The following is a 16,251-nucleotide window of genomic DNA, read 5'->3' as shown; positions in this document are numbered from 1 at the left end:
CACTTCACTCAGCACCAGGGTGCCTGCCCCTGTAGTCCTCAGAGTGAGACATTTCCTTTACGCTGAGGAACCTGGCCCTTTGAGGTCCCAGCTTAATGGGGCCAATCATCCTATTAGGTTTCTCACTTAATTGTTCCCTGGGCATTTCTTTCTTTTCCAAATGTGCTGTGGGGGCACAAAGCTAAGCTTAAGTTTTCCGCATTCAGTAAATGACTTCAAGACAAAAGCAAATTGAGAGCTTTCTGGATTATGGCTAGACAATTCCCGCTGAAGTGCAGCTCTTTAATTTTTTTGTGGAAGATTTTTTTAATATTTTGTTCATGCATTTTTTTAGCACGAAGTAGGTATAGATACCCAATGTGTTGCATTAGTGGTTCACAAGTATTTCCCAAAGCCCCTTTCCACAGTCTTTCTAACCCACTGGACACTTGAACAAACTATTAGACATTGCCCATGCATTGATGAAGATCCAACTCCAACACATTTCTCCTTTTGGCAAAGTGGACTTCTAGATGGTCAGCTTGAAATCTGCCCAGTGTGAGGAATTCTCTTTCTGTGTTCTTTATGAACGTTCCAGAATGGAACTATAATGCTGTAGCAGTCCACTTTTGACTATTCAAAGCGTGTTTAAAACCATATGTAAATGAGGTTCAAATTTCTTCCTCTATAGTCAACTGGCCATGGAGAACTCCACATGAACTGCAAGCATGAGACAATGGAGAGTGGATTCTACACAATGATAAGAGCTTTAGGAGTGTTGTCCACCTTGTTATGAAACTTACCTGTGCTTGCAGGACCTGCTCAAGTCTGATGCTGCACACACCACTTCTCCATGAGGCCTGAGTGCTGGGGAGCATGGTGGATCATATAAAATCCTGGTTATGATGAGCATATCAATTTACTGTGTCATTTGCTGTACCGTGATCCTGGCTTTCAGAATCTACCAGGGCCCACTAGAAAGCCAGGAGCTATTTCTGAAAGAGTGAATACAGGGTAGAGATTTGTCTCAAAACCCTCAAGCCTGGGCACTGAGACACACACACACACACACACACACACACACGTTATCCCAATAAGCATTAGGGCCTAATTGCAGAAATGCTTAACTACTGACTAGATTAGCTGGAGATGATTCTAGTCATCTGTGCCTCATTTAAAGCTGTTACCTATTCAGGTCAGTTGGATAAACCCACCCAAATATAGTATAAGTTGCTGTGAAGGAAAAGACTATCACATTCAATTTAGATAATGGGCCTGTCTTATTTATCTAAGGCCTCTGTAACACAAATACCTTAAGTGGGTAGCTTTAATGAACAGAAATTTATTTTCTCCCAGTTTAGGTTAGAAGTCTGAAATCAGGGCATAGGCCCTAGGGGAAGGCTTTCCCTTTCTGTCAGCTCTGTATGAAGGTCCGTACTCTTCTCAGCTCCTGGTTCTTGGTTCCATGATGATTTTCACGTGGCATCTCTTCTCTTTTTATATCTCAGATGTGATTGGCTTAAAACACACCCTACACTGATATGGCCTCTTCACGTAATAAAGAAAATCCATTCCCAAATGGAATTAAAAGCACAGGTATAGGAGTTAGGATTTACAACACAAATTTTTGGGGGACACAATTCAATTCGCAACAGGGCCATTTCAGGGACAGAAGTGATAGAATCCACACAGTATTGCTGGGCTTGGCTGAACCTCCTCACTGTAACCTCAGGGAGGGAGTCTGAGGTAAAGGATATATCGAGGGGGAAAATGACAAAATAGAACCACCAAAAGCTGGAAAGAAAGCTTTAAAAAAACAAAACCCAAGCCATTTGCTGTCGAGTCGATTCTGACACACATCCTTTGGTTAGCAGCCAAGCACTTAGCCACTACACCACCATGTAGATGGAAGTTAGGACCCCTTGACCTCAACAGGCCCAGAAAGACAGATAAGAGAGGTAATAAATGGCAACTGGTTCTGGAAACTCTACAGTGTCAGATGTCTCAGTCCCACGTGCCCCTTTTACAGTGTCATCAAAAATAAGAATGGTCATAAAAATACTATTTTTTTTCAGTGTAGTAGGTAAAATTGTGTGAATATATTTAGTAAAGTCTTCCCCCAATTACAAGCTTTAATAACACCCCCAGTTTTCCTTATCACGGTCATAATTTCATATTTACTTGTGGTTATTTATAAATGTGTGTCACTCACATGAAGCTCCAAGCTCTATAGAAGCACTCTTTACATAATTTCACAATATCTCCAAAGCCTTAGCAGACTTGGCACACTGTTCAATAAACTGTCTATGATCAGTAAAGGCACAGGTAGTGGAGGTGGTTTAGGCTTTGCAGGTATTAGTGTGTTTATTTGTTGGATGAATTCCTCACTGAATATCCTGTTCCTTCATGGTGGTTTCAGTTGGGCCATGGATCCAATAGGCTACTGTAGAAATTATGACTTCCCACACTTATTAAGCTTTTATTCTCGATGTTTTCTTGTAGATTTAACCTGAAGATGGTGAATAACTGTGGCAGAGAAGCAGTGGCAGAAGAGTGGAGGCAGGAGAGGCTGGCAGGAGAGACTGTGCAGTGGGCTTCCCAGCCCTTGGAGTAAGAAAGATGAGTGTCTATGCAGAGACAGAGGGCCAGGGAGAGGCATGTCTGTGAGCGCGGCTGGGAAAAGGCTGTCCTGATGGAAGTACTGTATACTGATCATTCCTGAACCTGAATATAACCTGTTACTTCCCTAAGAAACCTCATAATCGTTAGTATTGTCTGTGAGTTCTGTGTGGTCATTGCAATAAACTATTGAACACAGCAGAGAAGTAGACAGTGCAGTGGGAGGGATGGTTGGGGTGAGAATTAGTAAAGATTGAGGAGAGAGGAGGCATGTCTGACCTCTGTTTCAAAGGAACCAACCTTGGTCTGTTGATCTTGGTTCTCCTCCCTCATGAAGTGAAAGGAGGTCAGAAACCATCCTTACGCAGTTTTTACATCTCTCTGCTTACCATCTCTTCATGCTGTTTGTTAAGACCTCTTAATTACCTAGTGCTGATATAAGAGAAATACCACAAGTGGGTGGCTTTAACAAACAGAAATTTATTTTCTCACATTTCAGAAGGCTGCAAGTACCAATTTAGAGACACAGCTCTAGGGGAAGGCTTTCTCTTTGTCAGCTTTGGAGGAAGGTCCTTGCCTCTTCAGCTTCCTGGTTTCTTGGAGACAACCATGTGACTCTTGGCATCTCTCTTCCCCATCTCTCATCTGCTAGCTTGTTTAATCTGTTTTATGTCTAAAGAGACGTTGACTCAAAATATACCCTGCACTAACCCTGTCTCATTAACGTAACAAAGACAACCCATTCCCAAATGAGATTATAACCACAGGCATAAAGGTCAGGATTTACAACATATGTTTTTGGGAGACATAGTTCAATCCATATCATTCCACCCTTTGGCCCCCAAAATTCATGTCCTTTCGACATATAATATACATTCACCGCATCACATCATCCCAAAAGTCTTAAGTCAACTCCAAGTCCAAAATCTCATCTTCGAATCATCTAAATCAAATATGGGTGAGATTTTAGGTGTATTCTATCCTAGGGCAAAGTTTCTCTTCATCTGCATTCCTGTGAAATCTAGAATACAAGTCATCTGTTTCCAAAGTATGATAGTGGAATAAACACAAGGTAGATATTTCCATTACAAATAATAGAAATTGGAGGGAAAGGAGGGATAATGGGCACCAAGCAAGTCCAAAATCCAGCAGAACAAATTACATTCACTCTCAAGTCTTAAAGATAAATCTCTCTGAGATCAGCTGAGCAATGGCCTTGCCCTCCAGACTCTCGGTGTTGGTCACACCCTCTGGATTCTGTGTGGAGACCCCTCAGACCTGGGTTTCCAGGTTCTCTGGGATGGAAACTTAGCTCCCTCGGCTTTGGGTGGCTCCATGCTAATCCATCTGAGTGGCGATCCACTTCTTTGGCCCCAGCAGGCTTGGTTCTTGGGCCCCTTGGGCATCTCAGTCCACCCCCTCAGCTTTAGGCAGCGTCCTCATCCCCCTGGCACATCTTAATTGCAGCCTCCCACGCTCTGGAACTGAGTTAGTGCAGACCTGACTGAAACCTAGAAGGTTGTGGCCCCACACCTTGGAGGAAGGGGGACAGACAGACACGTGTATAAGTAACACTCAGGCAACATGCCGTGTGGACTCTCAGGGTGTGTGTATGGGGGAATGAATCTGATCGGGGTATCCAGGAAGGCTGGCTTCACTGGGAGCTGGAGGAATGCAAGAGGAACTGGGCACTGTGCATTGGTGTCTATTCGTGATTCAGTGAACCTTTCAGACAACACCAATAACTTTCCTTTACCCGCATCCTCAATCTTTATCTCTTACATTTGCACACACATATACATGTACACATATGCACGCATGCACACATGCACCATTACCCTTTACTGAGTCATGATGGGTGTGTAGAAGGCAGTGGGGTGGAGAATGCAAGCTTATTGACAAAAGGGTGAGGAATCTCTCAATTTTAAAGCACCTTAGGTAGCTAACTGTCAGCTTCATCTGGGGTCCACATCCTTCCCAGCAACCTCAAGAATGCCCTCTTTATCTCCTTGTTTTTCAGGGTGTATACGAGAGGGTTAAGTGAAGGAGTGCCTACTGCGTAGAAGAGGCCAAAGAACTTGCCCCTCTCTTGGGCATGGGAATTTTTGGGCTGGAGGTAGACAGCAATGGCTGAGCTATAGAAGAGGGTGACCAGAATGAGATGGGAGGAGCAGGTCCCAAAAGCCTTTCTCCTACTCTTTGCAGGGTTAATCCTCAGTACTGCCCGGGCAATGGCACCGTAAGAGATAAGGATGAGAGTGAGGGGCACCACCAAGATGAGGACACTGCCAACGGTCATCTGGATCTCATTGTAGGTGGTGTCCCCACAAGAGAGTCGAATTAGAGCTGGGACCTCACACACAAATCATCCACCTGTCGGTGGGGGCAGAAGGGCAGGTGTAGGGTGAATGATGTCTGGATGACTGATTCCACCAGCCCGGTGACCCAGGCCACAGCTGTCAGTTGCTGGCAGAGGCGGGGGTGGATGGTGGTGGCATAATGGAGGGGCTGGCAGACAGCCTCTTAGCGATCAAAGGCCATCAGTGTAAGGAGGATGCACTCAGTGGTCCCCAGAAACAGGAAGATGAAGAGCTACAAGGAACACCCAAAGAAGCTGATGGTCTTCTTTGGGCCCAAGAGGTGGAACAGCATCTGGGAGATACAACTTGTGATGAAGTAGAGATCCAAGAAGGAGAGGCTGGAGAGGAAAAAGTACATTGGAGAGTGGAGCCTGGGGTCCTGCATGGAGAGCAGGATGATGAATGTGTTGCCCACCAGGATCGGGAGGTATGAAGTCAAGACAAGCACAAAGAAAATCTTTTCAAGTCCTGGGTGTTCAGAAAAGCCAGAAGGATAAAGCCCACTGGGGAGCTGTGGTTGACCATGGCCTGTTCCTTCTGACCCTGGAGAAGGAGGAGAGCTGTCAACTGAGTGTGTTCCATCCTGCTTTATAAAAACTCAAAAGAATGTGCTAGGAAACAAATGGATACCTCTGAATCCTTTGACTTACTGGTTGACAGTAAAGGAGGCCAATGCAACACTTGGATCAATTCACTGATTCATTCATTCATTCAGCACACATTTATTGTCATTATGGAGAGTCCCTATGAATTGGAATTAACTCGATGGCTGTGGGTTTTGGTTTGGTTTTATGTTCTGAGAGCTGTTGTAAGTGTTCTATTGTCCCTTATGCATTTGTGGGAGACATTTTGACCCTAAATTATGCAGCTGATGATTCTCTCTTGGTTGGGATGGATTTTGTCGAACTTGTATCCCATGTGTATTTATATCCCACCTCTTTTATAATTCTTTATTTGAAAAAGAATTTATCAGAGATACCTCATTTTATCTAAGAGAGATTTTTCTCTGGGCCAAGCATTCCCCTTCACAGAGACTTCAGCTTGGGTGTGTTCGCCTCATTAGCAACCCGTTTGCTGAACCAGATGTCCTGGTTGGGAGAATTGGCCCACATTCTCAGTCCCTGCCATGAGAAGCTTACAGGCAGGAGGGGAGAGTGGCCCCAGGCACATTTTAAGTCACTGAGGAGTTCGTGAGAACATTACCAAAAGACTCCAAAATCTGTAGGCTCAATGATACCAAGATACTGGGTGAATGAGAGAAAAGTCTGTGTAAGGTGAAGGATGAATAGGGGTGGATATACCGGGGAAAGCATTCTAGAGGAGGCAATTAGATTTTTGTTTTTTTTCTCTGAAAGAGAAGTATTGGGGCACAGAAGGCAGCTCAGTGATCAGACGAGTCTGCAAGGTACTCTGGCAGTTGAGGGGCAAGGACTCAGGGTTCTCTGGTCTCAGAAGACCTTAGGAAGGCCGTTCGGGGGACAGGGGTATCCACAAGTGAGAAGGTGGTACAGCTGGCAGAAAATACCCTGGGAACTTACCTAATGGTATGAGAACCTCCCCATCACTCGGTCTCTCTCCATCTTGTGTTTAATCTCTATCGCATCTCTCTTTTTGTCAGGAATTTCTGATTTTGTTCCTTTGTTTCTTCCTTCTCTGTCTCTCATTGTTCTTTTCCCCATTACAAGATATTAAAGAGTAAAAAAATATATTGTTACATATTCAAACAAATGTGTGAATAAAGCAATCTTTGTAGTTTGAAGAATAATAAAATCAATACCTCATACGCCTGTCAACCAGGTTAAGGAAATGAGCAAATGTAACAAGTGGCTTAGAGAGTTCTGAGTGTCTCTCCTTGATCTCATCAATTACCTCCCCCGCAAGACATAATCACCATTCTGAATGTTTTGAATGTTAAATTAATTATTCCTTTTTTGTGATATAATTTATGTACCATAAAATTAACCCTTTAAAAGTATGTAATTTGGTGTTTTTTTTGTATGTTCACAAAGTTATGCAATCAACAGTAATTCCAGAACGTTTTTTTAATCACTTCCAAAAGACACTCCACATCCATTAGCAGTTGTTGTCTCCACTGTTTTCTCTGTAATATAAAATTCTTTGAATAGCACCCCACACTAGAGAGAACAGTTTCTTATTTATCCATCAGCTGTCATTCTATTCAATTTTGTGCATTTCTCCAACTTTCTCATTCTCTTGGCATTTCATGCTCTCTTTTTTTCTGCCTTATTTCTGAAGCTCTTTATATAAACCTTCCTTAGTGACCCTCTCCCCTCTTCTCTCTTTTGATATCTGTTTTTTACCCCTTTCTCCTGCTCTTACTCCCTCTAACATATTCATTCATTCATTTATTCATTTTTTGAGGCCTAATGTACTGGCATTGTGCTAGGTGCTGGGGGAGGAGGGACGGGGTTTGCTTAAAGGAGTTTCTGACAATCTAGTGATAGTTACCTGCTATTGCTGTTAGTAGCTACCATCTGTTGAGTGCATCTTTAGGTGCCAAGTATGGTGTTAAGCAGCTCCCTGAACACTTGTCTCTCACAGCAACTCTGCAAAGTAGATATTACTATTCCAAGTTTACCAAGAAATGAACAGTCTCAGAGAGGTTAAATAACTAGTGTAAGGTTACCCAGCCAATAATTGCCAGGACCAGGATTCTAGACCCTGTTTAACTCTAAATCTGGTGCTCCACTATTGAGGACATGTGGAAATTGATATCTCATAGGCAAAGAACGAACTTTCCACTTACCCCCAATCAAATAAATATCTCCTTGGTGCTCTGCTGCCAGAGATCCCCATGACAAAATTCTTACCTGAGGCTTAGAGTACACGATGGAGTCTTTGGTGGTTCAGTGGTAGAATTCTTGTCTTCCATGCTTGAGACCTGTGTTTGATTCCTAGTCAATGCACCTCATGTGCAGCCACCATTTGTCTGTCAGCGAGGGTCTGTGTGTTCCTGTGATGCTGAATAGGTTCCAGTGGATCTTCGAGACTAAGACAGGCTCAGAAAGGGCTGGCTACCTACATCTGAAAATCAGGCAAGGAAAACTGTATGGATGACAAGAGTCTGGTCCGCAAGTGTTCATGGGAATGATGCAGAGGTGGGCAACAGGTTTTCTCCACTGTGCATGGGGTCACCATGAGTCAGAGGCCAAAACAATGGCAGCTAACTATAACAGCCTACATTGGGCATTAGAGGAAAACTAAAGCGAAACTAAAGAGCAATGGACACCCTTGAGTGGCTGCTAAGACCTCTGTTTATAATAAAGACTGCAAATACTATCAGGCATTTTTCCCAAGTACTGCATATACAAGTGATATGCTGAAGCCTGCTCATACCTGCTGTTGATTATGAAATTGACAGGAACTTTGTGAGCTAGTTATTAAACCAATTGGTAGCTGTTTCCCAGTGAAAATAGCCCTATCAGGAATATTTACACTATGGAAATTGAGAAACACTATAAATCAGGGTTCTGCCTCTCTCCTCCCAAACTTGTTAAACTTTACCAGTATACCTCTGATTGTCCCTTATAACAACTCTATATATTATTATCTCCTTTTTAATATAAAGAAATTGAAGCAGAGAGAGGTTAAATAACTTGCCCAAGGCAATTTAGTTAGTAAACTCCAGAGCTGATAATTGAACCCAAGTGGGCTGTTTGCAGAGCCCAGCACTCACAGCCTGCCATAATTCTACCGGGAAGATGAGGCCAAGGGGAATCAGAAGTCCTTGTTTGCTCTGAAGCTCTTTGCCAAAATCTCCCCCTCAGTCTGGGGAGAAGTTGGCCTCTGTTTTGATGCTGGAGGTAAAAAGACAGACCTTGTGTGGAGGTAGAGGGAGGGATCCCAGGACTCCCATACCATGGAGAGCAACAGCTCATTAATTCTGCTAAGACCCAGGGGTTCTACAGCCAACAGACAGCTAATTATCCACTGTTGATGGTAGAGAGTGGAGGGGAATATCTGGAGGAAATGTGCCGGCAATAGCCACCCCTGTGGTAAGGAAGAAGGTCACCCACTCCTTCTCTCTACCAGTAGGGAAAACAAGGGCAATGTCTCTTATCTTCACCACCTCCAAGCATCCAGATAGTCCTCTCAAACCTCTAATTCATCCTTTTAAGACCCTATTTTTTTGAAGTTCTGAACTTCCCGCTTTTTTATTTCATTCTTTTCTCTGAGTTGGACTAATTCTACGTTGTAGTAACGCTGAATTATAAAAATCTAGGGTTAGAAGTGCACTGAGGACATTTAGTCTAATCCTCCTAAAACATAAATGAATTCTTTTCATGCTCTCTCCCGTTTGAGAGGGGACACGTGGGGTCAGCTAATAACTGAAATCTTGGCCCAGGTCTGGATCACAGTGGATCAAGTAGTCCCATGGACCTACCCAGTAGTCATGTCTGCTGTCCCAAATGTACAGTTGGAATGGGCACACTTGGTAGTTGGCAAAATCCCCACATCAGTTCTTTGGCCTGTGGAGTAAAGAGTTACAGTAGTAGGGAAGGCCAACAGGAAGTCTTGGAACTATACCACCCTCTACAAAAATAATGATTGAAGAACACTATCACAAGCCAAGGGGAATGGCAGAGATTGATACCACTGTTGAGGGATGTAGGTGTGGTTGTCCCTATTATATCCCCCATTTAAGTCTCCAGTCTGCTTACTGCAAGAACCAAATGGGTCTTCGAGCATGAGAGTGGACTACCACAAACTCAACCAAGTAGCAGCCTAAATTTCAGCAGATATGCCTGATTAACATGGTTTCAAGGTCCATAATATGTGGCTATTGATCTGGCCAATGTGTTCTTTTCAAACACTATGAGGAAATAGGACCAGAAGCAATTTGCGTTCACATGGTTTGAATACAAGTATTCACTTATGATCAACCTTTTCTGTTATAATATGATCAAAAGGGACATAGGCAGTATGTATTTGCTGGTATTCCAGGCAAAAAGCAAAAGTGACAAAACAGTTGCTTTTGAGTCAATTTTGACTCATGGCAACCCCGTGAGTTTCAAAACGGAACTTCGATCCATAGGGCTTTCAGTGGCTGTGATCTTTTGGAAATATATCACCGGGCCTTTTGGAAATATATCACCAGGTGCCACAGGATTTTCTTCCAAGGTGGCTTTGCATGGATTTGAACTGCCAAGCTTTCAGGTAGTAGCTGAGTGCTTAACTCTTTGTGCCATCTACAGACTCCCCTACAGGCAAAAAGCCCTGATTTGTTGAATTTGTTGAGTTCTGTAGTATAAGTTTTCCCAGCACAGCCAATTTCAATCTGCCAATGTGGGACCACTGAACACAGAGTTTGGAAACAACGCACTTCAGCACACCATTATATGGTGCATTGTATAGTATTTCTATCATACAGGTATAATAGTTGTCATAACCACAGGAGCTTAGACCAAAAAACACCAAACCTGTTGCCATTGAGTGAATTTCACCTCATAGTAATAATAAAAATAATTAAGAAATAGAGTTCCAACTATTTATTATCTTTCAGTATAGTTTATTTGCTTATAGGTTAATTTAATTTTTAATAATGGCTGTGTTTAAAAACTGACTTGCAAACTTTCTGAAAATTTAACAATCAACTCTCATGAGATGGTACAAGTCAGCGCCAACACAACACTCCACAAGGATGTTCTGGACATTTCAGAGAGCATTACATTGTTCCACTATGGCAATGACATCTTATTGATCAAACAGGGTTACAAGAAGCTGGAAGTACTTTGGTGGCATTGGTGAGACAAATGCACCCCAGAGGGTGGGAGATAAACCCTGTGAAGACTCAGGAGCCCTCCAAATCATTGAAGTTTTTAGAGGCCCAGTGGTCTAGAGCATGTCAGAATATCCTTTCTAAAGTAAAGGACAAATTATTGTGTCTCACATTTAACACTACTGGGTGGGAAAAATGATTGTTTGACTACTAGCTGAAAGTTTGCAGGTTTGAACTGGCCCAGAGGCGTCTAGGAAGACAGGTTTGGCCATCTGCTTCTGAAAGGTCACAGTCCTGAAAACCCTATGGAGCAGTTCTGCTCTACACACACGGGGTCACCATGAGTCAGAATTGCCTCAACGGCAACTAAGAAGAGCTATGCCTTAGTCTGGGATCTCTAGAAAAGCAAAGTCACTGAAGCATGGGTATACACATACAGAAAGAGAAAGAGAGAGAGAGAGATTTGTATCAAGGAAATGTCTCATGCATTTGTACAAAGTTCCAAGTCCATGGGTCAGGCTGGAGACTTGTCCTGACTCACATAGCTGCAGGGGTGGGCAAAGAAAACATCAGCAGGTCAGAGAGTAGGCCACTGGCTCACAGGCTGTGAAGGCTGATGAATCCCAAGACTGACAGGAAAGCTGCTAGCTCAAACTCAAGAACCAGAGGTCAGATGAGGATGTAGAGTGAGGAAAAGCCAGTGAGCTTTGCCAGAAATTCCACATTTATTGGATGCAGGCCATACCCCAAAGGAAACTCCCTTGCTGCTCATAGCGATCTCATAATGGAGATGATTACATTATATCAGATCTCATTATGGAGGTGATTACATCATTACATAGCTGCCAAACTGCATCATAACTGCCAAGCCACTGAGAATCAAGGCCCAGCCAAGTGGGCACATGACCTTAACCATCACAAGCAACAACAACAATAGTAATACTACAAGTGTTTGATTCTAGGGACAGCATATTTCACAGCCTTAGGAATACTGGATGGAACCACTTACTAGTGATGTTGACTTTGGAACCCAGAGCAAATAAGTGCTCTGCAGCAGCTACAGGCTGTTCTACACGCAGTGCAGTTGTTAGGGGCATATAATCTTGCAGACCCTCAGACATTAGAGGTATCAGTGATGGAGATTTCTGGTAATCCTCAAATGGAGAATTGCAACATAGACCCTTGGGTTCAGATCAAGGCCATTCTGTTTCAGAGAAGGATACACCATTCAGAAAATCATAGCCTGGTACTGGACCTGGTTAGAGGCATGGAGCTCCTGACCATGGGACATCAAATAACCATGAGAATAGAGTCCATGATAGCTGGGTTCTGTCAAACCTAACACATGATATGGTCTGCTGAGCATAGCAATAATCAGAGGGGTAGCACTTCCTGGATTGAGCATGAGCAGAACTAGAGGGCAGAAGCAATGAGCATGAGCAGGTGGCCTAAGCCCCTATGCCAGCCATACTGTTACCCAGGTGCCTCTATCTGCTCACAGGAATGGCTACATGAGGTAGGAGGGGTGTTGCAGGTCTCTATTCCTGCATAAACTCCCCAAAAGTTGGTGGTTTAAACCAACAACAATTTCATTATATCTCACAATGTTGAGGATCAGGAATTCTGGAAGAACTTGGCTGGGTGATTCTTCTGTTTCATGTGGCATCAACCGCGATCACTTGGAAGTATTCAGCTGGCAGATAGAGTGCTCCAGAGGCTCAAGACAGCTTCATTCATGTGTCTGGTGCCACCTTGGTGGGAATGATCTGAGCCTGGATTCAGCTGGGCCCTTCTCCCTCTTCATGCTGTCTCAGGGCCTCTTCACATGGTCTCTTCAGCATGGTACTCAAACTTCTGACATGGTGGTTCAGGGCTCAAGAGTGGAACTGCAAGTTCACTTAAAGGTCAGGCCCAGAAGTGACATGGTGTCACTCTGCCACACTGCACTGGTCAAAGCAGTCACAGATGAAACCCCGTCTTGTTGGGAGAATAGGCAAAGAACTTGTAGCCTTCTTAATCTGCCTTGGGGGCATGGGTACTTTATGACCAGCTGATGGAGGTAAAAGGCTGAGCTTGTTTCATGAGTGGATCAGGTCAGTACATGGGTGTGATCTGAAGATGGACCACTGTTGCACTACACCCACACTCAAGTGTGCCCTGGGAAGACAGTAGTGAGGTTACATCCTCCCAGTAGGCAGAGGCTTGCCCTTCATGTTGAAAGAAATGTAGCCCAATAAAAGAATATATATGAACTCACGGGAAGTGGCCAATGGCTTGGTAGGCTGATCAAGGGCCTGTGTTTTAGTTACCTAGTGCTATCATAACAAAAATTTAAAGAAGAGAAATTCATTTTCTCACGGTTCTGGGGGTAAGAGCCGAAGGTGAAGTCTTGGCCATGTGAATCCCTTCTGTAGGCCTCTCTCCTAGCTTCTGGTGACTGTCGGCAATTCCTGGCATTCCTTTACTTGCAGTGAATCCTCCCCTGGCATCTGCCTTCCCTCTGCGTGTGTCTCTGTGTCTCTTCTGCTCTTTTTTAACTCAGAAGGGATTAAGTTTAGGACCCACTCTGCTCTGATATGACCTCATTATCATCACAAAAGAAAAGCCCTGTTTCCATACACGATCACATCCACAGGTACAGAGTCCAGGACTTCAATAAATATTTTCTGGGGACACAATTCAATCAACAAGAGCCTGGAAAATGGGAGACAATCAAATGTGAGGAAGAGGCATGTGCATGGGTCTGTGAAATGGTCAAGATATGTGAAAGTCCTTGTATTGCATGTCAGTACCCACCAGAGAGCATTTACAGAAATGGTACAAAAACAACCAAGTAAACAGAATGACTACAGGGCAGTTGATATCAACTAATTTCTATCATGGGCCACACGAGTGCTGGCAGAATGGGCCTTTGCAGGCTGTGTGTGGATGCGACAGCCTGAGCTTCCCCTCACCAAGCCCAGTCTAGGTGCTGCCACTGCTGGATGTCTAACCTGCCAGAAATATGCTAATGCTGTGACCCTGATACAGGATCATGTTCTGGGTGTGAGTTTACAGATCCAGGATTCAAAACCAGGACATTTTTGAATACTACAGAATGGAAAATGGCCCTTGGCCACCTCATTATCCTGCAGTCCAAGACCGCATTAGCAGTTTTGATGATACTCAAATACCTTTCACATGTGGTCATAGACCCAAGTACAAAGCTCAGTGATGGTCTTGGAATTACGTTTTGGTTTGCTATGATTCTCTCCTGAGTTCACCTTTTTAAAATTCTTTTTTGGTATCAGATTATATCCTGGATAGATTAACATTCTTTGCTAGTTTTGTGGCATATAAAATATTAAGGGATGAAGGAGCTTTGACAGTGAGGAAGGAGCGGGGTGTTGATAATTAATCTAGGCTATTTTTTTATTTAACTTTTATTCTACCTTCCACTTTATTATGGCCATTTTGCCTGCCAACTAGTGATGAGCACTGAAAGTAGTTCCTATTGGGCATAAGCTTGTATCCATCTCTGTCCTGAGCCTATAAAAAAAAAAAAAAATTTTTATTTTTTTTTTTAAAAAGAGCCTATGCAACTTAAAATTCACACATACACACGCAATATTTATTTGTGTAGGCTAAATGCACAGGGTGTATCGTTTAAAACACAAGCTGAGGTATATACTAAAAAGCAGTTTTCCCTTCCATGTCTGTTTTTCATCAAGCTACCCAGCTCCTCTTTCCAGACACAACAATCAAGACTAATTTCTTATGTATCTTTTAGCAATGTTGGATGCATACTATGTCATCGCGAGTCCAATAAGGAGACAGAAACCACACAGTGATTCAGAGAGGGGAAATCTAACACAAAGCGTTATTGAAACCAGCTGGCAACAGTTCACTCTGACTCAGAGCGACCCCCCGTGTGTCAGAGGAGAACAGGGCTGCATAGTTTAAATGGCTGATTTTTCAGAAGTAGGTCACCGGGCCTTTCTTTTGAGGTGCCTCTGCACCATCCAGGGACTGCAAAGCATTATTAAGCTACAATAAAAGTGTAGATAAAACACTATCTGTAAGATGTAAAGAGAACACTACAGGGTACCCTAGGGCTGAGGGAGAGCACCTAAGACAGAACAAAATTGGGTTCCCTCCCAAGGCTGGGATTCAGACCTCACTGGGAGAGTTGTGATTGCAGCCACTGGATGGCAGAAAAGTTCCTGAGATTTCCCAGGCCAGAGCTGGTCCACAGTTGCTAGACAAGGAGAAATCAATTCTTTGGGACACAGGCAAGTCACAGCTGGTGGGTGGGTGTGCAGATGTTCTGAGGAAGTCAGGGCCCAGTTACAGGCAGGAGGACTGGTGTTCACAGTGTCTGAGTTGGGAGAGCTGCAGGAGAGAAACTTTCATGGGAACAGACGATCAGAAGCAGTTAGAGTCAGTGTGGGTGGGAGGCATGGAGTGTGAGGTGTTCATGTTAGGAGAGCCAGGGATTGGTGATCACCTGGCTGGTTTAGGGTTGCGAGATTAACGAGGTTCCATGGGCACATGGCTGGGGCACAGCAAGAGTGGATGTCCTCACGCCTGCATCTGACTGTGTAACTGCTGGACCCAGCAAGAGAAGCTTCTTCCTCTGCAAAGTTCTTCCAGAGCCCTTTACTGGGAAAGCTTAATGTCTTGCTTACTGTGAAGGAGAAATGCTTAAAGGAATTCCATCCATTATTGCAGAGCAGTTAATCAACTTGAATTCAAGCTGAGAGGCAATATATAGACAGTGGGCACACATATACAAATATAAACATAAACAAAAACACATTAATTTCCTTACTTTTAAACACAATGCCAGCATATTGTTTGTTTATTACGCACCTCACTATTTATTTGCTAAGAGAGAATTCCATGTCAGTACACACACAGTTGCCTCTTTTTAAAGACAACTTATTATTCCACTATATATACCTTCATGTAGTTAACCAGTCCGTTATTGATGAATTTTAAGTTATTTCTAATCTTTTGCTACTAAGAACAAGAGAATAATGAGTATCATTTTACATATATTATTCTATACCCGTATTTGCATATTAAGGAGATACATTTCCACAAGTGGAATTAGTAGGTCAAAGGTATGTGCGCAAACATTTAAAAAATTATATTTTAAACACAAATTTGATACACGAAAAGAATGAATGTTACACATACACAAATTATAACACTAATCACCCAGTGAACACTCATTAAGCCACAACCCAACCAAGGTACCGGAACATTACCACTAACTCACATCTTCTCTACCTCAGGCAGCTGTCTTCCCTGCAGATGTATCCGCTACCATGAATCTTCCATTGATTGTTTTCTTGCTTTTTATTTGAACAGTTTTATAATGACCTATCTCTTTCAAGTAACTGTCTTAATGTTTAGATTGGGCTTCAGCTCTGACCTATAGGCTTCTTCTCTGTTAAAAAGCAGGCATACCCTGAGTTTGAAAGTACATTGTCTTTTTCTCTGTCTCTCTGTGAAGTTTTGATTGTTTTTGCAATTTTTAAAAAGAGCAATATACTTTAAGTACTCTCC

At 43.2% G+C, this 16,251-nt stretch overlaps 1 protein-coding gene and 1 pseudogene across 1 annotated transcript in view; one reads left to right on the top strand and one right to left on the bottom strand.

The window, feature by feature from the left end:
* Positions 1-16,251, top strand: part of LOC100656828 (class I histocompatibility antigen, Gogo-OKO alpha chain-like) — a 120,817-nt gene that overhangs the window by 29,995 nt on the left and 74,571 nt on the right. The gene's annotated exons all lie outside the window — the stretch shown is intronic.
* LOC135227283 (olfactory receptor 2H2-like) lies at positions 4,541-5,483 on the bottom strand (annotated as a pseudogene).

Source organism: Loxodonta africana, chromosome 1 (assembly GCF_030014295.1).
Source record: "Loxodonta africana isolate mLoxAfr1 chromosome 1, mLoxAfr1.hap2, whole genome shotgun sequence".
NCBI classification, from domain to species: Eukaryota; Metazoa; Chordata; class Mammalia; order Proboscidea; family Elephantidae; genus Loxodonta; species Loxodonta africana.
The sequence above is the reverse complement of the archived record's forward strand: the minus strand, read 5'-3'. Positions and strand labels throughout refer to the sequence as shown.